The sequence below is a fragment of the Euprymna scolopes genome, chromosome 9 (genome assembly GCF_053919585.1).
Source record: "Euprymna scolopes isolate OS-2025 chromosome 9, ASM5391958v1, whole genome shotgun sequence".
Lineage (NCBI taxonomy): Eukaryota > Metazoa > Mollusca > Cephalopoda > Sepiida > Sepiolidae > Euprymna > Euprymna scolopes.
This window is the reverse complement of record NC_136490.1, coordinates 70,347,425-70,370,455: the sequence shown is the minus strand read 5'-3', so window position 1 is coordinate 70,370,455 and position 23,031 is coordinate 70,347,425. Positions and strand designations below refer to the sequence as shown.

The 23,031-nt window shown below is 30.9% G+C and overlaps 1 protein-coding gene across 15 annotated transcripts in view; it reads left to right on the top strand.

The window, feature by feature from the left end:
* LOC145284706 (uncharacterized) overlaps positions 1-23,031 on the top strand; it is a 2,222,015-nt gene that overhangs the window by 1,527,705 nt on the left and 671,279 nt on the right. Inside the window, exon 1 of one of the 15 annotated variants that reach the window (XM_080133612.1) lies at positions 219-239. The exons of the other annotated variants lie outside the window; for them this stretch is intronic. The gene's annotated coding sequence lies outside the window, so the exon portion shown is untranslated. Of the gene's footprint in view, positions 1-218; positions 240-23,031 lie in introns of those variants that run through there. 15 annotated transcript variants of the gene reach the window in all.

The window sequence follows — 23,031 nt, the reverse complement described above, 5'->3', positions numbered from 1 at the left end:
TGTTAACCATCTCTGCCCACTGGTAATAGAAATCCTCCAAGATGCCCACTTCTAACTTTGATTATTTTGTCTTTGACCTCTTCTAAATTGCATTTATCTATAAAGAACACTATTTATTTTCCAAAGTCCATCCCCCTTTTTCTTTTTCTCACACTTAGGCCTCACTCCCATTTAGAGATTGATCTGCTTGTCTTTGGTTCTAAAAGAAAAGAAGGAAAGCAGTCTATTATTTAGAAAGGGTAAGGAGGTCTTTCTAAGCATTTTTATTTTGCTTTTTCACATCCATTTCAATGAATTTTTGTACATGAATATAATTTTGAAAAGATACAATTTTTAACAAATTTGTGAATAACTGAAGCAGGACGGCTCCGAGTGTAGATATGATATTGCGGTGATTAAGATGATTGTAGTTAACAGTAGGATAGATATTTTTATCTGTAGATCAAGCTGGTCAGTGACCCCTATCTCCCCACATTTTTGATGGTCTTGTGCTTAATGTGTTTAAAAAGTATTTGTCATATTTCTTGCAAATAAAAATTTCAATGCGTATAATATCTAACCTGAAACATTTAATCTTTTGTCCTTGGTCATTGAAGTAGAAATCCTTCTATACTGAGGCAATTTAAAATTTTGGCCAAATTTAGAGTACCCCTTTTTGAGGAGCTGTTTTTTTTGCCATATTTTTAACTGACCTCGGGTTTTATGCTGTCCTCTTTGTCAGGCAAATACATATCAGCCATCATATGAGTTTATTATGTAAAAGATTGAGAGTTGTACCATGTGTTAGAGATGGTACAACTAAGAAAAAATGTTTCACCACATGGTACAACTAAAAATGTTTCACCAGATGGTACAACTAAAAATGTTTCACCAGATGGTACAACTAAGAAAAAATGTTTCACCACATTTTAAGTATTTAATATATCGAAATCGAAAAAATCAGAGCGATTCACTTACAAAATAGATTTTTGTTACTTCTATGTGATAAGAGTTTACTTCGCCAAATGTGCATTGATTTTGGATGTGCAAATTCCCATTGAGATAAAAAAAAAGTAAGAACTTTTTCCCACGGCAAATTTAAGAGTTTACATGAATTTAGAGTTTACGTTGGGTGTTCATTTGCTGTGAGTCAATTATTTTCACTCAGTGAAATTCATCTTTTACGGTCTCGTTGAAGTCGAAGAAAACCTGATGGTTCTAATCCCTTTTTAACCAGGGAATTACTGTTTATTTTTATATTTAAGAAAGTGTGCTACATAATTTTTACATGAAATCATTCATTGCTTGAAATTCCGAATTCAGAATTGGGATTATCTATGTAATGAACTTAAGAAAATGCTGAATCTTTGTGATCAATAGTTTTCTTTTTACAAAAGTAATATTTGATTCTGATTCTTTGACGATGTTTGTAGAAAATTGGCCTATGTTCTTTAAGAACAAAAAAAAAATTTCAATTCAGTTTCTTACAAAAGGTAATTAATCCATCTATGAAGATTTTTACAATGAGTCATTTTCAATAATAACTTTAATAGCAGGAGCGAGTATTAATAAAATTGCTTAGAATCATAAAATTGTCGAAACTCGTTAAACTAATAATTTGGTCGACTGCAATGATTTTACAGAATAAATAATAATAATAATAATAATAATAATAATAATAATAATCGATTCAATTGAGCGGGGGTTGGTTGTATTAAGTTTACCTAAAAAAACGAAACTCCCTAGTAAAATTTAACAATCCTTTTTTTTCCAAATTTTTTATTTTATAATTTGAAATGTTGATATCGCATCGTTGTATTAATTAAAATTATCTTTTATATTATTAAAATTATAAGACAAGGTTTTTTTTGCGTCTGAATGCGTGCGCTTCTCAGTTATAAGTAACTTTCATAAATATACATTAAATTATTTATATTTATTATGTTTTTTTTTTCATGGAAATCTCACCGACAAGGCAGGAAGCCATTAGAGAATCTCTGAACTAGTAGAATAAATAGTTATATTAGTTAAACAAAGCATGATAAGTAAAACTAGTTTGTGATCAGGCAAGAATAACAAATGTTCCTAAAATGCTGAGATGAAACAATTGTTTCAAACTGAAATGTGACATGCCAACCGACAGAAAGAGAGAGCCTCTCATGAAAATGGATGCATGTAAAAATGTCATTTCAAATTTAAAGGTGACACGAAAATCTCATTCTAACATTTAAAACAACTTTATTCCTTAACATGTGAATAAAAGGAGAATGAAGGAGAACAGTTAATAAAAAAGTACGCCTATCAGTATGGACGAAAACAAATTCGTATATTTTGGGTATAAATAATTGAAATTTTAGATATAGGTTCCTTGGGCATGGATCTAACTTAATAAGTTGATTTGAGCCCCAAAACAAATGTTAAGGGCTCATAATAGGGGTCAAATTAAAAAAAAAATTGATCTCTGCAGTCTCTACCAAATTACTCAGATAATTTCTGGTCTAAACATTTGAAATTTTACATAAAGGGTATTCAGAGATAGGGCAAGCTTTTTAATCGGTTTTGGGTCGAAAATTTAAGCTACAAATATATAAATCTATGTTTGCATGTCTGCCTAAAACTTTTGATAGAGGTAACGGATTTTCACAAGATCAGTATCGTTTTGAAGCGCGACCCTATATATATATATATATATATATATATATATATATATATATATATATAATCAACTGCTTCCTTTTAATAAGAAAAAATGTTTCACCACATTTTAAGTATTTAATATATCGAAATCGAAAAAATGTTTTTTGAACACATCTGAAATCTGGGAAATAACAACACAGATTAACAAAGCATTTTTTTTATAAAATGCAATTTTATATCGATTTGATTTATGTTTGTATCGTTACGATTTTAACTGAAAATGCCGTTTTCAAATAAAGCTTTTTAAAGACATCTTAAAATTTAAATTATATTTACTCTTTATATTCGATGTTATATGATGAAACAAGACATATTTACAATAGACAACCATGTCCAAAATACCTTTTCTTTAAAATATTTCTGATTGTTTATTTATTTGTAATATGCGTGCAATTTTTCCATGTTAATGAATACATGCAGTTCCTTATATAATATATTCTTATATATATATATATATATATATATATATATATATATATATATACACACAATGTATACTTCTATAAATTTGGGGGTGATTTGTGTATTGATATTCATATTAAAAACCTTTTTTTCTATTTCTTTAAAAAAGAAAATACAACTTTGTTATATATGGGTTGTGGAATTGCATTCATCTGCAAAAGATTTAGCTAAGTTGCTTATTCTTTTAAACATTATTTTTAATTAATTTCCGATTATTTTTTTTTCGGTTTTCTCATGAGATGATGATATTCAGTTAACATGCAATTATATTAATGCAGATATTCTACATGATTTATACTTCCGTAATATTTGCATAAAAGGTTATAGTAAACATAAACCTCTTTCTATATATATTTATGTGTACGTATATATATTTTAAAAAATGTTGCCTATCAAACTTCACTGTCAGTTTTTGGTCTACAGACATGAAACTTAATATATAGGGTATTTGGGCTCATGCAAAACTTTATATTTGGGTTTTAACCCTGGAAAATTGGTGCAAAAGTGTGAAAATTTAATAAATGGAATTTTTCAGATGAAGGTCGAACGATGGCATTACGAATATGTATGCCTAACGTAATAACCATTGGTTCATGTTTTAACTTTTAGCCTTGCAGCAAACATGTCTTCATAGCTCAGGCGTTAATGCAAAAGGGCTAAAATCCGTCACCTCTGTCGAAAGTTTTAGGCAAATCTAAACGTTTTGGTTTCGATTCTCGGTAGTGGCGCACAAATTTTTTAAAAAACTTTTTAAATCATTACTATATATGATAACAATATAATAATAAATACGAAATTTTTATTAATCAAAATATCTTATTTAAGCATACTTTACGACCGGACAATGCCGGGCAGCCTGCTAATTTATATAATATATATATATATATATATATATATATATATATATATATTTCTTATTTTAATATTCATATGTAAATACGTGCTTGTTTCATTTTTCATATATATATTATACATTTCCTCACTGAAACACCTGTATATTGAATGTGAAATGTCCTCACAACAATCTTAAAGTTACACCTTTTTCATTTCATTTTATAGATTCACTAAAACCGAATATGCCTGGAATCCAAGTTTTTAATCAAACATTCCACTGAGAAGTGTCTTTTACTAAGACTAAAACATTCGAATTCATCCACAAAAATAGATACATATTAACATTTTCATAATCCTTATTCAAATTGTTTCACCTTTTTAAATAAGCAGGTAAATAAATGAAAAGAAAGTAGAAATCAATTCGCCTGGACGATGATGTGTGGGAAGGATGACCCTTAGTTTAGCTTAAAATTTAGAAATGATAGTTTCCCTTAGAAAACTCCCGAAAATGTACATTTAAACAAATGTAAAATGCTTGTCTACTGTATAAAAAAATTGAATTTAATAATCATAAAATATGCGGCATCGCTAATGAAGAGAGATAGAGAGAACTAAGCAAGCATTCAGTCGGTGACTTCTGTTCTCCATTTTGTCTTTGAAATCCTCTCTTTTATGTAGGTACATTTTTCTTTCTTACACGTAATGTTAATTTAAAATTAATCAGCATATTCAAGGAAAGGTTTTAGAAAGTTATCCTTTTCTTTCTTAAATTAATTTAATCACTGTTAATATCGAAAAAAACTATTTCATATATATAGGAAAAATATTATGGTTAAAATGTCCTATTTACAGTTACAAAAATTACAGATGAGTAATACCAAAGATTAATTTGTTATCAACTGTTTTAAAATAGTTCTGAAAATTGGGCATTAAAATAGGTGTGTTTTGGTCTTTCAGCAGTACTATACATTAAATATTTCAAAATATTATGTTACATCCTTGATTATTGTTCTTTGATGATAATATAGAAGTGATAAATTAAAAAAAAATTATTCATTTGCAGTGCCAGGCAAAAAATATCCATTCTTTCAACGTAGTCATACCATCAAAGTCTACTTTGCTACTCACATCTCCATATATTGTCTAGATGTAATCTTTCTCTGAGGTCGTCAGAACTAAGCCTGTCTTAAAGACTTGAATTACACTCCTTACTCATTCCTCTATCATTTCTCTCCATGCAATGTGGATTCTCATGTTTCACTAACCAGCTTTCACTTCAATACATAATCACACTGTATATACATGCAGTATAGACCCTTCTCTACTAGTAATAGAAGTTCCCTGAACGTAATCCACCTACTCTTATTCTTACAAACCTATTAGCGCATTCTCCACCCTGTGCTTCAAGGATATCATCAGGGTAATCTTACTTTAAGACAAATTAAATCGCTTCGCTATCCAGATATACTTTCTTCACATAGGAGTTCGTATACCTCTCTCTTGTTTTACACTTCTTGCGCACACATATTGGTTATTTTACTCAATATATTAGTCATTCAACTGTATTTCTTGTGTATCTAATACTTACCACATAATTTGAATTGCACCTGACTTTCTCTCACTCAACTGAGCAAGAGAATTTTTGTCTTTTTGGGAGCTATTTAACACACCTACTACTGATCATCACTTTGGTTCTCGTAACATTCACTTTCAGACTTCTACGTTCTATAGCTTTAACTTGGTTAATCATTGCTTCATAGATAAGTACTAAAGAAAAGAATTCGCTACAGACCCATGGTGAACTTACATGGATTGCATAATAATGCATTTTCCTTTCTTCCCTTCTATGCCTAGCCTCGTGCACAATTTTCATGACTAGAGTTTTCAGTGTTGGCTTCCTGTCTGTGGAACACATTACTACACGGGACTGCTTCCCTATATATTAAAAAATCTTCAAAACAAACGAAATTAGATTCTTGTCATAAATTTCATCAAAATTCTCAATCCTTTCATAATGTTCTCTCAAGTAACAATCATTCCATCTTAGTAACCATTATCATCGAGTGGATTTTGACTCTGATAAATGGTTATCCTTTAGTAAAAAAAAATAATAAATAATAAACATCATGCTATTAATCTTTTAATAAATTATTAAAAAAGATATTTTCCCTTTTTTTAATATCAAAATAATGAAATGTAGTTAATTTGTAGACTGATCATTTGAAAAATTGAAAAGCTGCTGGCTGCCAGTCAATTCTCTTGTCCTTTTCTGAATTATTTTAAATATTATTATTACCAGTAATGGTTTAAAAGCTACATCTTACCATGTTCATTTTAGTACCTTAAGGAAATCATGATTCTTTCTTTTAAGTGTGCTGGGATTTTCTGGATAAGGGCATTTGATGTGTAATCTGTTTCTTTTCCCACTCCCATCAAAAGGTGGCAATTTTCCCAACCTGTGCAAAATGACTTCATCGTAACATAACATCCCTACAGTGACAGATCACATCAAAGGCGCATCCTGATCAGAAGCAGAAAGTGAGGCGATAATGTTTTCTGATCAATTGGTCGGTGTTATCAAAGCCGGAAAGACAACTGTAACTTCAAGTATGAGATGCTTACAGGAAGCTGCATCATCATTAAAACGTGGTTATGAACCTTGTTAATGGCTTGCCATAAGGTTGGCTCCTCTGTCTTGCCATTTGCAGCCAATATGCAGACAACCTTCAATCACTTTATCATGATGCTTATATTATTTCACTAATAAATTAGCTCAAGTGCCTCTCTAAACTCAGATTATAACTATAATCTTTAAAATTATGCCACTTTTATTTAAATCATTCGTGAACAATTGTGTCAGCATTTGTTATCTATATTATTAATTATATAATGTATTATCATTGGTTGATAGTCATGTTTTTACAATAAAGTATTTATTAAAAAATGGATAACATTGGAAAGAATGAATAGTAGATTTTGATAACTTTTAGGAAAAATAAAGTTGATTTTTTATAATTTCAATCGTTTTTTTCTCTCTCTCTTCTTCTTCTTCTCTTTCGCTCTCTTGCCCTCTTTGTGTTCTCTATCTCTCTCTCTCTCTCTCTCTCTTTTTCTCTCTCTCTGAAGAGTTTGGTTAATTTCTCTAAGTAGAATTGTAATATACATCTTATTTTAAATCAACTAAATTAGTTTAGAATACTATAATAGTAACTACAAACAACTCTGAATCAGTCTAAAAGATTATCTTTAGATGTTTTTAATCTTAAATGAACATGTATACTTTGCACTTTTCTAATCATTAGTCTCCAGACGGCCTATACTTATCTCTACTAAAGAAACCTGCCACAGAAATAGCAAGACAGAGTCGGCAGAAATATACCGAGACCTTCCAAAAGAAAGACTTAAACAGTGGGACCAACATCAGCGTGCAAGGTATTTTCTGGGGAAACTCTTCCAGGAATACATAGACAAAGAAGGTTCCTTGGACTGGCTCAAAAGAGGAGCCCTCCACCACGATCAGGAAAGGATTATAATGGCTGCTCAAGACCAGGGATTGATGACCAATGCATTCAAGAAGATGGCAGGTCTCACTAATGACAAAAAATGTAAATTCTGCCACACGGAATTGGAAAGTGTGAGTCATCTAGTCGCAAGGTTCTTTTAGGGATAGCTTCTACACAACGAGACATGATCGAGTATGTAAGTAAATCCATTGGACTATCTGTAAAAATTTAAACATCCAATGTAGCAGTAAATCTTGGGAACATCAACTTTAAAGAACAGTTGAAATGACTTATATACCATATATTACGACCATGTAATCCCTACACCCACCTACCTTGAAAATGCTGCTGTCAAACCTGACATAGTTATATGGAATAAGTCAGAGAGAGTGGCAACCTTGGTTGATGTAAATGTTCCTAATGATGGAGGTTTGAACAGAGCTGAAAGGGAGAAATAGACCAAATATCAAGGTCTCATGTATGATATGAAAAGAAACTGGAATCTTAAAGAGATATCAATCATACTAGTTATTATAGGTGCCACAGGGCTTATGAAGAAGAACCTGAAGTCCTACCTAAGTAATATTCCTGGTGAACCAAGTGCAAAAGAGATCCAGACAATTACACTTAAGGAAACAACGAGGATACTAAAAGAACTCTCGTTTGGTTTCAATAAAAAGCAGGGCAATGTTGACAGCTGGTTTGGCTGTCCCATACCTAGCGTTACAATCTATACTATTATATAAAAGGAAAATTATGTTTCTGTGTGTGTGAGTTCGTTCCTATAGACTTGAAAACAGATGGGCCATTTTTTATAAAAATTTCGCTCGAATGTACTTATGTAGCTGGCAATGTATTGAAATCTCTTTGATAAGTATGGAAAGAAGGAAGAGGCGATTTTGACCCAAGTTAACACCTTACACAGTCCAACATCGCAAGTACATTTGAGAAGTTTTATTACCCCAGAAGCTGAAAGACCCAACATATAATATCAATAGTAAGCGTTCAAAATGAATGTTTCTGTTAAAACCATAATTGCATCATAATACTGGACTTTTTCATTTTAAACTTAAATTCAAGCCATTATCACTGCACAAGCACTAATTTGAGGCATATAAAATCAGCAGTAGGTTTTTTTATATGACAGAAGCGCGGTCGAAATGAAATATGATACTTGACTTTTGTATTTAAAACTTTAATTCAAGCTAAATAATAATTTCATAAGATAAACACTAGGTTAGTGCGATGTAGACTACAATGTATTATTGACTAAGTCGCTGTAGAGAGACATATGAAACTTCTTCTAGGTGCGCCATGATGGGAACCCAACTAGAGCAAGCAATCAATTGATTTGATTGAAAAATTGGCGATTTCACCGATTTTAATGACAATAAAACTATGAGAGTGTGAAATATTCGTTGATTGCCATTCAATCCTGGGCAACGTCGGGCCACCCTGAGAGTGTATGTATATATATATATATATATATATATATATATATATATATATATATATATATATATATATATATATAATGTGTGTGTGTGTATGCTTTTTACCATCGCAAACTCCGAATAGGGCTACCAACAAAATTCTCACTAACATAAATATGTAAACAATAGTTAACTCCTACTTAATTGAACCTACTATTCAGAGACCTGTAAGTTGAGGTAGAGAAAAGACTAGGACTTATATCTTGTTTCGATTCTCGTCCTTGATAGGCTGGTTGTGTCTAAGCCAGAGTGAAGAGTTCTCATAAGAAAGAAACAACATCTCTAGATGACCCATAAGTATGTTCCTCTCACTCTTTCTCTCTTTCTCATTTTTCTATATCTTTTTTTTTGTGTGTATATATATATATATATATATATATATATATATATATTTATATATAAATAAATAGTTGGTCAATTTAGCTCTTATGCATTGATCATCGTATAACGACTAGATCACTTTGACTGAAATAAAAAACATTTAAAAATAAAATGTTTAAATTCAACGTTATTTCACGCGGTTAATGGTAGTTGAATTGATACGGTTTTTGGCTAATCAACCCAGAGATGGCTTTTGTGCCGGGTTCGAATCTATCGACTGGTGTTAATCATGACACCCTGCACTGACGATTCCTGAAAGGATTAAACACTAGTGTCTGTAGGTTTTTAATTATTATAGTAAATGATTATATATATATATATATATAATGTAGATGTAGGCGTATATATTTGTATGTACAAGATTAATTTCTAAACTAACAAGCCAGTAACGAAGTTTAGAATGTCGATGCTCAGCATAAGGGTAGGTCATGTGAGCTATATTTAGTTTGATGGAAAGAAGCAAAGAAGAAGTGGAAGTTTTTCATAATATTTCTCGAATTAGCCATTAGACATCAATTAATAAATATTTACCAAATATCAGTTTCATTGGAGTTTGTTTTACAATACACATTGGTACGAAATTATGGTCAAAAACCAAATATATAACAAATAAATGTTATCAAAGGCAACATAAATTACTCTTCTACCTATCTAGAAAGGTTTTTTAGTGGTTTTACTTATTTAAAACATTTATTCGGTTAGAAAATAATAATGTCTAGCATTAAGTGAGAACAAGTAAAATGGCTGCAAATTCACACTGAAATATTTGAAGCTTTGATAATGACTTAAAGATCTAAAGCAAAATACTGTTAGAATTCCACCCCAAATTTAAATATTTCAGATTTGCATTGAATCTAATTTAAGCACTTTTTCCAGAATTTCAATTTTTTCTCAGGACCGCTAGCAGTTTTTACATATAGTATATAAATGGCGGTTCTGGTTAAAAAGTATTTACATCCAAAGCCTTTTCTTATTAGTATACTTTTAATTTTTTATTCATTAATTTTGTAAAGCAAATCTGAAAATTTTGTTTGTTTTATTCGGTAGTAGCGCTTTGGAATCTGATACATGATTTAAAATATTATCTATGTCTTGCAAAACAATATTTAAGTTCCTTTTCCAATGGATTCAATAACTTGATTCCAACTATTTATTGCGTCACTGTGAAATGATGTAGAAATTTACAAATTATCTACTTGCACCATTTTGTTGAAGCTGAGATCATTAAGTTGAAAAAAAAAAAAAGAAGAAATTCTCCTTAACAACAATTTTTACCCTATGGCTGTTCAACTCACTTACTTTTTTCTGAAAATAATTAATTAATTATTCCAATTTAATCACAGAAATAGCAATCTTTTTTTTTTTTCATTACTTGGAGCCGAGGGATATTTTCCTTACTTTGCAATTTTTTCTTCAAAAGTAATTATTTTCTATTTTTTATTTGCAATTAGGATGAAACTCATTACATATTTTCTGATTCTTACAAAAAAAAAAAAATGAAAATGAAGTGTTTAGAAAGTTTTCAAAAGAAACCTTATAATTTGTCCAAATTATGTAACATATTTCTTAAGTGTGTTGTTATATTTTTAATAACGGCATTTTAATAAATATTTAAGTTAAACTGATCTAACTATATAAAGTATGAGAGATGGGTATATGTTTGATTCTATATAATCTATAGTCCATCTGAATTTTACTTTTCTATCTATCTAAAATTTACGCTTCTATCACAATTCTTTCTACTTTAATCGATGAAGTCATCATTTTCTGACGCCATCAACTGCACAAAGTTATCCTCAACTGCGTTTTAATGGATTACATTTCTTTTTTTTCTTCTTTTTTTTTTTACATAGGCGTCACCACTTATCAAGGCCGATAGGCCACTCAAGGATAAGGATTAAAGAGTGTAGAGTAGTCAAAAGGACAATATAGTAATCGATAGTAATGGAAGTTTGGTAAATTTGTTAACTTAAGTGGAACGGCTCATCAGAAACTTGTTCACGTTGGACTTGAAGACAACCATATTATAGACGGCTGGAAAGCAGGAAAACGGAAGACAATTCCACAGGCGTGCAGTTCTAAGAAAGAAGCTTTGATCATGGAATCTATGTTTAGGTTTAGGCACAGATAAAGAGTGGGGGGAATTATTGATAGTGCTTTCAGCTAGACGAGTGTTTCTTGTGAAAGTTTGGCGAGAGGGACCATAGATTCAAGCTCAGTCGAACACTTTCCATGAAAATAACGATAAAGCAGAGAAAAACTCGCAACATCTCTTCTGTGAGATAGAGGTTGCAGCGAAGAGGAAAGGACATCTCCCACCAAACCACAAAGTCTATTTTGAACCTCAAGGCAGGACAAATCTTTTCTAGCAGCTCCTGCCCATATGTGACAACAGTATTCCATCCTTGGACGTATCTGGCTCTTATATAGATAGAGAATTGCATCAGCAGTGAGATATCTACTGGATCGATAGAAGGATCCCACCATTTTTCCAGCGGCCTTGGCAACAGATTTGATGTACGTATTCCATTTAAGATCAGGAGTAAAGGTCAACCCCAGAAGCCTGTCAAAACTTGAGGCCTCCCCAGACGAGAGCCATTCATTTTAATTGATGCCAGAATGGGGATCAGAACGTTGATGATGTAAAGATAGAAGCTTGGTTTTAGATGCATTAAAAGTAACCAGCCACTCCTTTTCCCATTGTACAACGTGATCAAGATCAGAGGAGAGAGAATCGGAGAGAACTTGGTCGTTTACTGTCTTAGATGTGCTACCATAGATGGTAGCGTCGTCAGCAAAAATGTCTACGAATGATGTAACGATGTGATTTGGAAGATCATTAATGTAGATCAGGAAAAGAGTTGGGTCCAGGATGGAACCCTGAGGGACTCCAGCATTAATACTGTGAGCTTCTGATTTTTGCCCATCAACTACTACTCTTATCAACCTATCAGAGAGAAATGATTTAATAATTGAGTAGACATTTCCAGCTATACCATAGCTGGAGATCTTGTGAAGTAAACCTTTATGCCATACCCTCTCAAAGGCCTTTGATATGTCAAGAGCAATTGTCCTAGAAAGGACGCCTCTGTCGAGAGATTTGCTAATCCTATGAGATATAACTGTAAGCACATCTGCTGTAGATCTAGCAGAACGGAAATCATATTGCGTGTCACTAAGAAGGTTATTTTTGCTGAAATGGTTGATTACTTCTCTATTTAACACAGATTCCAGCAGCTTACTCATGACGCACAGGAGACTTATTGGCCTGTACTGAGACGGGGATGAACGATCACCTGAATTCTTAAATACAGGGCATACTGATGAGATTTTCCAGGGTGAGGAGAAGCTATTCTCCTTAAGACAACGTTTAAACAGTTTTGGAAGTATGGGCGCTAGTTCTTGTTTAAGTTTTTTCAAAACGGTAACATGCTCTAGAGTGCATGGAGACAAAGAAACAAGCAAGCAGAATAAAAGAGAGGTCTTCCCTATGACATGCTTTTTTTGTTTTTTTTTTGAAAAAGGCTAAACAATTTATGCAGATTCTGTGTGTACCTAAACAGAAATCCTTTTTTCACACACATCTTATTGAATACTGGCCTGGGTGCCCGGCGTTGCTCGCGTGTTTGTAAGTGTGTGTTGAGCAAAAAAAAAAAAGTGGTAGAAGGCAGGCACGAACCTGTGACGCGAAGGTGGAAAAAAAGTGAAAGAAAATCTGACGTCTTACCACTACTCCCTGACGTAACCGGAAGTTTAGAACATTAAAACCAGACAAAGTCAATCCAACTGATATGATACTGCGCAAAAAATTGACCCCTCCTTGTAGAAAACTGGCTAGATAGGGGTGAAGGAATTAATGTTTTTGACCAATTTTTCGATATTTGTCGTCCGAAACGTGGAGCTTCAAAATGATAGCAATCCCGTGAAAATCCGTCGCCTATGTCGAAAGTTTTAGGCAGGCATACATACATTCATACATATATATATACATACATTTAAACAGAGAGATGAGATTTATATTATAGATGAAAAGTATTATTAAGAACTGCCTCCCGTAGAACATGCCTGATACATAACACGTGAGTCTATAGGTTGTAGTATAAAAAGCATAGGAGGTTTTAAATGCTCATCTAAGCTTCTAAAATTCCTCCTGCCAGACTCTCACAAAAATCACTCGTCTAAGTACAACCACTAGTAACAAATATCTATATGTGCCTGAATATAAATGCACATTCCATGAACAAAGGTTCTTTTGTAGAATTGCACGTTTGTGGAACTCTGTTCTGCTGGCCCACTGACATGGTCGTCTTCAAGTCCAATGTAAACAAGTTATTGTTCAGCTGCCTCCTTAAGTAATCAAATTCTACCCACTTTCCACTACTAATTATCATTAAGCTGTTGTCTCAGTGATCACCGTACACTCATTAGCCTTTGGGTGATCTTTGAACCTTGAAAAGTAGTGCCTCGTCTGTGAAAAAAAAAGAAAGAAAGAAATACAATTCACAAGTGGAACAGAACTCAACTCCTAAACTGCATTTGTTATTATGTGGTGTGTTTTGCAGGATAAAAGTTATTTTTAAATAGAATGACTTGCTTGTAAATTTTTTAAATGAGGATTGATAATGTGCATTATTTGGCTTATTCAAATCTCATCTTGAGTGAAGATTCTTGAGTTTGATAAAATACACCTGAAGAAATTCGGAAGTTAGATTGACAGAAATGTTGTAAAAATAGCACTCAAGGTTGAAGCAGTAGTTTGAATAATCCAAATAATAAAGAATGTTATTATATATATATATATATATGTATATATATATATATATATATATATATATAATAAATGTAAGCTATAAAATACACAGAATAAACTTTGTTTTAGGATAATAAATTAAATAAAATAATAAATAAAGACAAAATAAATAAATTTACTTTTATATATTAGATATCGATACACACAAATGTATATTTTAATAGCAAATCATTATTTACATAAGTTTGACTAAAAACTACAGAATTAATATGTACTTTCTCAAGATTTTTATTTCATTTCATTTTAGACAAAATTCTCAAAAATCAAAGTCTCCCTTCCTGGGGGCTAACATATGATCTCTATGTGAGATACATAGATATTCGAATGTGCATTAAAATTCTCCTTTACATCTCAAACATTGAGTTAATAAAAAAAGTTGAGAACATAATTTCTCCTCCCCAATTGACCATTTAAATATATTATAGTATACCTTTCTTGTGGTCTTTTGGTCTTATTGGGTTTCAAGACAAGAATATTACCTAGCTTCATGTTGCTACTTGAGGTAAAATCACTTGAAGAAGATGCATCATTTCTCATAGATTATCCGTATTGAGGAGATCTTATTTGGGCTGCGAATACTATATGATACTTAGCCAAGGTTTACTTGTAGGAAAAAGTAGTATCCTCATGGCCTGTTGTTCTGACAAACTTCTGTATAGATAGTCCTTAGACACTTGAGACGGTGTGTAATAGGCATTCGAGTTCTCTCCAGTAGGCATTCACTGTGTGTGTTCATGTATTATATGTGTGTGTATCTGTGTATACGTGTGTGCATATGTGTGTGTGCATACGTGTGTATATTTATATATATGTGTGCGTGTGTATACATATATGTGCATATATATATATGTGTGTGTGTGTGCGTGAATGTGTGTATATATATATATATATATTCATTTAATTGTACAATTAAATAAATAAATATTAAGCTTTTATATCGAAAAAGTTTTTCTTTGTAATCGAGCACTCTGTTGGAATTCTTTCCCTCAAAAACAGTAAACAAATATGTGTGTGTGTGTGTGTGTGTGTGTGTGTGTGTGTGTGTGTGTGTGTGTAGAGGGCTATAATATTCAGCTATGACAAGTTCTAGGTGTATAATATTTAGATTTAGTTAATTGCTTATTGAAATAATATATTTTGGCAGCATTGGTATCTATGGTAATACAACTAAAATATAATGTAAAGTTTTACGAGCAGGTGCTTTTCTGCTGTGGAATTAATCTCCTTCTCCAAATGTATATTTCAAAATGGTAAAAAGTAGTTCCATTTTTTCTTTAAGGACTGAACAAAATGCAAAAGAAACCTAAACCAGCTGCAGCTGAAAAAACGCGTGTATATAGTTTCTCTTGTCAAATTTCTCTTGTCACATTTATCTTTTTACTGCTTCTTTTTCTTTTGTGAAAATGGAAGGAGGGATTCAATTTTAATGAGCTCATGTGAAACAATAAATTAACCCCTTCATAAAGCAATGTCTATATTTCTCCCTTATGGAGAACTTTTATTTTATTTTATTTAAACAAAATAAAAATAAAATTGTCTCTCTTGTAAATCAATAGCAAATAATTCATACACACACAGCTGGCAGATATTTTAGATATTTTTTGCAATTATTTTATTCATTTTTTAAATAATGATTTTATTTCAAAAATTTGGAAAACGAAATATAATATTTGTAGTTCAAATTAACCTTTCAATTTTGCTGGTAATAAACAAACAAATAGATGGGAGGAGAAATGTAGATTTCAACTTAAAATAAAATATATAGTTTAATCTAACTATGCTATGCATGACTAACATGACTTTGGAATAATCTTTCAATTTTTTATAATTTGTAATATTCAGACTACTATTCTCACCTCATTTAACAACGTTTCAACTAGGGATGAGACGATTCCAATATTTTTCCCGATCAATACAATTACTGATTCTGTACTAAATTCCTAATTATGATACAGTTATCGATTTGGATTCCCATTCTTTATAAATCTCTAAATATTTAACTATGAAATGGTTATTTTTCCTGATTACCGTAAAATCGCATATTTAATGTGCATATATATTATTCAAACGTAAAAACACACATGTTATGGGAGTTGATCTATAGATTTTAGTTGTCCTGGTCATTTAAAGTCAATAAATGTTTGTTATTTCACTATTACTAGTGTGGTATCTTTGTTCCCTCTCTGTTTCCTCTTCTCTTTGTTCCTTCTTCTTTTTTTTTGATATGTCACTCTCTTTGTTCTCCCTCTTCCCACCTCTTTCTCTCGGCCCTGCCTCTCTTATGTCCCCTTCACTTTTCTTATGCCTCCTTCACACTTTTTTCTTTTTTCCCCGTCTCTTTCTACTCTTCTCTCTCCTATTATGTTCCTATATCTCAAATTTGTAAGTTTGAACTTCACCCAAGTCAAATATGCTATTGACTATTTCTCTTCTGTTTGCATTCACATAAGTCAGATGTTCTGAGACTGTGTAGCTAAACTGGAATCCCTTCACCTCTGAGATATATTAACATCTTTATATGCTACTTATCTCCCCATTCTATCTTGACAGAAGAAACCTTCCTCAAATTGGTGCTGCAAACAGTAATTAACTCGTATCATAATTTTCTTGATCTGTTTGTCCACCTGTTCGCCATCATTCAACACCTCATTTGGGCAATGTTCAACAGTTCAAGTTGAACCAAAAAGCGCACAAATAGTGAGAGGACTTCTCATAAAAGGTTAACATGACTAACAGCTGGGCCTCATCATCATCAACATTAATCCATACTTTAAGCAGTTAAGCAAAAATGAAGTTTACGGATACTTAAAGAATGGCATATCAAAATGAAAATGTTATTTCTTCGCTTTTGCTTTTATGAGAGTTTCCTTTTTTTTGCTCATGATTTAGTTCCTCTTTAATATCGCCCCTCCCATACTACCAAAGTAATATTTGTTTCTGATTTTCTGTATTAAGTCTATTTTAATGACATACGAAAACGTTTTGTTTCCCTGCATTCCTTTATTGAATCATGCATTTGGTATTAATTCTAAATACACTATCAAATAAATGGCGGCATAGTTTTTTCATTGTTTCTCGACGCATAACTATTATAAGTTCCAGTTTTCATCCGAACTAACGCCACGTCTATTATGATGTCAACTCACAGTGTGTATTTTCCGTTTTGACCTGGCGGACGGATTATAATATTTTTATTATTTTTATGATTAATCGATTTAAAAGAAAATAATGTACTTTTATAATTAAAATCACTTTGTAAAAAAAGAGCAGTTTTGTTTACATAATTTGTGTTATGTAGGATTGTGTAAGCTATCTCTATTTGTATAAAGTTAGGTATATGTAAATATTCATGTATTTATGCAGAATACTGATCATGCTGAAATAATAACGTTATTATTTAGAAACGCATTATTAACATTGCCTCCCCCACTTTTTTTAAAAACTATTCTGTGTTCTCACCTTACAATTTTTCAACTAAAAAATATCATAAAATTGAATTCAATTTGAAAATCTTATCTAATATTATTAGCCGATCATTATGAATTTTGCACTGCAGCTGCTAGGTGTAAGAGTGAGTTGGGTCAGCTATATGTACTTTAATTTAGTTTTATTCAAAGACAATAAAGAGAAGGTTAAAGCTCTTCGTAGAAATTCAGATGTCTTCTAATTTTGTCACATTTTAGCAATAAATATTAAAGTTATCTTATATTCACTAAAAATATAATGAAACAAGATTGTGTTTCTTTTGAACGAAAGGCACCTGAATAAGTGACGCTTGTGGTGATTACATCATTCATTATACTATCTCAATACTGCTTAATATGTATTACAGATAGAATTAACCTAAGAGGTATAAGCTATGCGTTAAACCAGATTTTTAACGTTTCTTTTATGCAGTTAAATACAGTGTCTTAAAAAGTTTAATTAACACAAACGCTACAAAAGAATTAACCGTAAAACTATTTGAAAATTCACAGATAATTTTAAGACTTAAAAATAATTTAAAGTTAAATAGACACTATTAGAGTTGAAATTAACGTATCTGGTCTCAATTAAAAAGAAGAATTTTAAGAACAAGCATGACGAGGGGCATGTTAACAAAATATTTGCAAAAAGAAATCAACAAGCAATTACGGTTTGAAACATTATTCAATACTAAAATGTATATTCAATATAAATAGTTCATAGACAATATTTTAAATCGGTAATTTTTTCGAAACTATATATTAAAGACTTATATATGATAGGAATCCTGATTCATGTGCCTTCCTTTAACCTTAAAAGCAGCCCTGGACACAATACATTATCTAAAACAATATTAAGATAGCCATTGATGCGACAACTATTGAAGCTTTATTATTTTAATTTAATTTTTTTTTCAATCACTGTATAATTCTCACTGTTTAATATAATTGAGAATTACTATCCACTTGAAGTGCTCCATTACGTATACAGTCTTCTCACTCAGAATCCCCAACGTCATTTTATTAAATTATTTTGTAATTCACTGAACCAGTTTATTTATTTCATCCAATCATTTATCAGTTTAATGAGGTTCATCTTTATCATAATTATTCATGAACTTTCTTCTCACAGTTCTAAGTCAACCATGACACGCATTTGACTTCTGCTGTTTTTTGTTCCATCAAAGATTCCATAAAAATAAATTAATGGTACAATTAGCGTAATGACAATACTATAATTAAATAAAAATCATTAAGTTTGCCTTTTGTAACACTAGTGTACGCCTGCCGTCAACAAATGACGTCCATTTCACTGATATATTTCTTTAATAAAAAAAATTAAATCCTCATCGAACATTACATTTTACAAAAAAAATAAATAAATAAACGAATATTAAAAAAAAAAAAGTATTTTGAAGATAAAATGTCAATGCATTTACAATAAAGAGGCTTAGTTTATGATAAGGGCTTAACAATAGACACCATAACAATTATTCATTTATTTTTAGATTACTGTACTTGAAGTACGCCTGTAATAAAAACGGGAATAAGGCTTACATTTTGAAATATAGAATTTGTTTCAATCTAAATATTTTTATTGTTTTCCCTGCATATATATATATATATATATATATATATATATATATTACCCTATACGTTTCAGTTTGTTTATTAGGATTTATTATTTATTAGTAAACATATTCTTTTGTGAAGGTTTGAATTCACAGTTCACTAATAAACGTTAACAGCTTCTGTTGATGAAAAATATTCTGAGAGGGTTGAAAACGATGAATAGAATAAAAGGAAACATTGATAACATATGTGAGAGGTTTATAACAATTATGTTGTAGTATTCAGGGAAGAAGTATTATGGTAATGTGTTTCACAAATCGAAAGCCTTTAGAAATAAATTTTATTCATAAATTCTGTTTGGCATTAGACACATGGAGTAAAAAAAACCCATTGCTTTTTGTAGATGAGTTTTCATTGAAAATATTTTACAAGGAGACCAGAGATTAAGTCGAGAACTTTCCATGAAATTAAAACTAAGGTGGAGAGTTACTAGAAACACATTTTCTGTGATGTAGGGACATAAAGCACAAAGGAGACCACCCCACCAGTTTGTGAAATTCATTTTGTACTCTGTCAAGAAGACAAGAAAGAGTCCTTTGAAGAGCACCTCTTCAGATGTGGTAGCATTCCTCCAAATGTTGTTTAACAAAGTCTTTATTTCTTCTTTTAATTAACAGCAACAGTGAAAAAGAAACAAAATCATACAAATTTTAATATTCAAGTGCTGAATGATTATCTATATGAACAATAGGTAGCCTTTGTCTGCATTCCTATGTGATTCGGTTGTTGGATTTCGAGACCGCTGCTCATTAAGAAATAATATTTTAGAAAAATAATAATAGTTTCTTTTTCTCTAGAATGTCTGTAAATAAAAAAATTAATTAGCTTAATGTGCTTTTAAATTACTCAGCATACATATAAAAAACTATATATATAGTTAGGTATATGTATATGTCTATATAGTTGTACATATAGGATTCAATCTTAAGCTAATTAACCAATCTTTATGAATATTAAATCACAGCTTCTATGCATGAGGTTCAAATGTGTACTAAAGGATAAACAAGGGTTTATAAAAATTAAGATAGCTAGGATTATTTTTAAATTTTAGCATAAGTATTAGACATCAATTAATAAATATTCCTTAAATTACGGTTTCTTTTGAATATTTTAAAAAGTTTTGATGGGAGAATAATACAGATATAATTTATTTGAACATTCAAATATATTTGTATCATGTTGAATCTATAGTCATTTGCCACTAATTTGTCAAAATGTACGAAATTCCAATCTTAAGACCGCTTAAGTTTAAATTTAGACATTTGTTAGAATCCAAATCATGTAATGAATGCTGATCAAAGTTGGAATAAGGATTCCAGATATAAGGTTTAGTATCATTACATCTTTATTATAATATTTGTAAGGAACATATAAGTGGTGCAAGGTTGTTCTATGTGAGGAATTAATTTTACTATTACTGGGACGGGTATATTTATAGAAATTGACTAACCTTTATAGACACTTGATTTTAAATAGGGTATATAAATGGAATACTATAAAAGCTATTTGTGAAATACATTTTGACATATTTAGTTCTGCAGAAATATCAGAAAAATAAATGGAAGGAAAGTAAATTTCGATAAGGTATTAAATGAAAATCAAACGTAAATAGTTCGTTTGAATGATGTTTGTTGAGAATAGAACATATAAAAATATCGTTTTCTAGTGTATTTCAAAAATTTCATAAAGTACTCAGACCATTTCTGGCTATTTATTAAGAACTGTAAAGAAAAACAATTATTTTTATAAGATGAATTATATTATTAAATTATTAAATTACAGCATGTATTTTACATTTGTAAATCTGAATTTATTAGTGGTTCAACCATTTCCATGGTTGCTATTTACGTTTATGATTTGCAGGCAATTCTTATTGTCTAAATCATTGTTGAATAAATTAATTATGTTAATAAAGCAGCCAAAGCACACAGACACACACACACACACACACACACACACACACACACACACACACACACACACACACACATATATATATATGTATGTGAGAGAGAGAGAAAGGAAATAAACTCACGTTGGAAGAAAGTTAACTGCTTTTGATCGTTAATTTCTACAAAAACATTTTGATTTTAATTTGATATAATTCAAAATTATTCATTCCCAAGGACAAATATTTAAATTTCTAATGTAAATTGAATGACAATTTTCAAAGAAGTCTATAACTATCTAAATTTTCCAAGTTATTTAATTAAATTTGAAAGAGAATGGATGAGGGATACAACCAACTTAGCTTTTAGCAATAAGTTGAAAAGAATTAACATTACGTTTAATGTTCTAGAATTCTACTTTTAGGTTGCCTCGTGGAAGAAGAATTTGTTTTGATGACTAGAATTAACTGATTTTGATCCCTGGTTCTATACACCAACACGTAATAACGAGAAGACATCTCTAAGATAATTTTTTCCCGAGATTAAATATATCTTTGTATACATAATTGACTAGAACATGGTTCACTTCTAATCTAAACTCAACAAGTAAAGCATCTTCATACGTAATCTAATTTGTTCATTCCATTAATCTTTCCAATATGCTAATAGTATTCTTCATCATTAAATTGGCAAACCGTTTATCTCATTTATGCTTTTTCTTGAATTGTTTTGTCTTTAATAAATGATGCTTTAGTTGTGAAAAGCTCAAGGAATCTGTTAGAAAACTCATGGCCAGTGAGAGCTGAAACATGTGTTGCATGGAGAGAAAAATATGAAAATCATGCGATAGATGTGTAATGTGAGTCATAGAAACAAACAAGCCCAATAAACACAGAAAGGGATTAAATCTGGACAATACATAAAGATGTTTGTAGAAGAAAAGAACTCATTCGTTTGAGTAAATATGGAACAGTTTAAGTAGTAGGGTCAGTTAGCAAGGCAAGTTATTTTAGGGAGATTTCTTTCCAGTTTTTGTAAGGCTGAAAACTATAGCCTATTGTACTATATAAATAATAGCTAAAGAGAGAAAAGAGAGATCCATAACTCCACCAATAGTATTAGTGAAAATGATACAATAGTCCAAATAAAACTCTAAGCCAATGGCTGCAACCAATGCAACTTTCCAAAGTATCTCCACACATTAATTTTCACCACATTGATGATCCAAGTGTCGGTTCATGTTAGCTAAGGATCAAGCAGACATACTACTGAGTGAACTAATTGACTCAAATTCATTTTTTACTTTCTTTTTTTTTCTAAATGTAATTGTAACTGCAGTCTGTCGAAAAGGCAGATTATTTCATGAACATATTGCAACCATAGCATTTTCTATGGTGACATTAGATGCTTTCTGGTGCGGCTTTTGTGAATTAGTAGTTATAAATTCAAACTGAATAAGAAGGTCAACCGAAACAGAACTTGTCATACCTTGACAGGTGGGGAAATGATTGATAACTCATCAAATTAAATTGAGAGCATAAAATTAGTTGCTGTTGTTTCTCAGTGCACTGCTTTGTGTCCAGTTAAGATGGCTAAGCAAAGAGGGAGAAAATTTAATTCAATTTGATAGAATGCCGTCTTGAAACAATTTCTACATCATCGTTTTCTTTATTTTTATATGAATCTAAAGAATTTCTTTGCTCAGTTTTCTCACCCTCCTCATATTTTGTTGTCAGCATAATCATTCACAGTCTTTTGTCAAATAATCACTTATGAATGCCTATTACCAAATTCAGAAAATTTGTCCACTAATATATATATATATATATATCTTATACAAACACTATGTATTGCTTTATTGTAGGTCAATATTTTTTTAATTTTGAA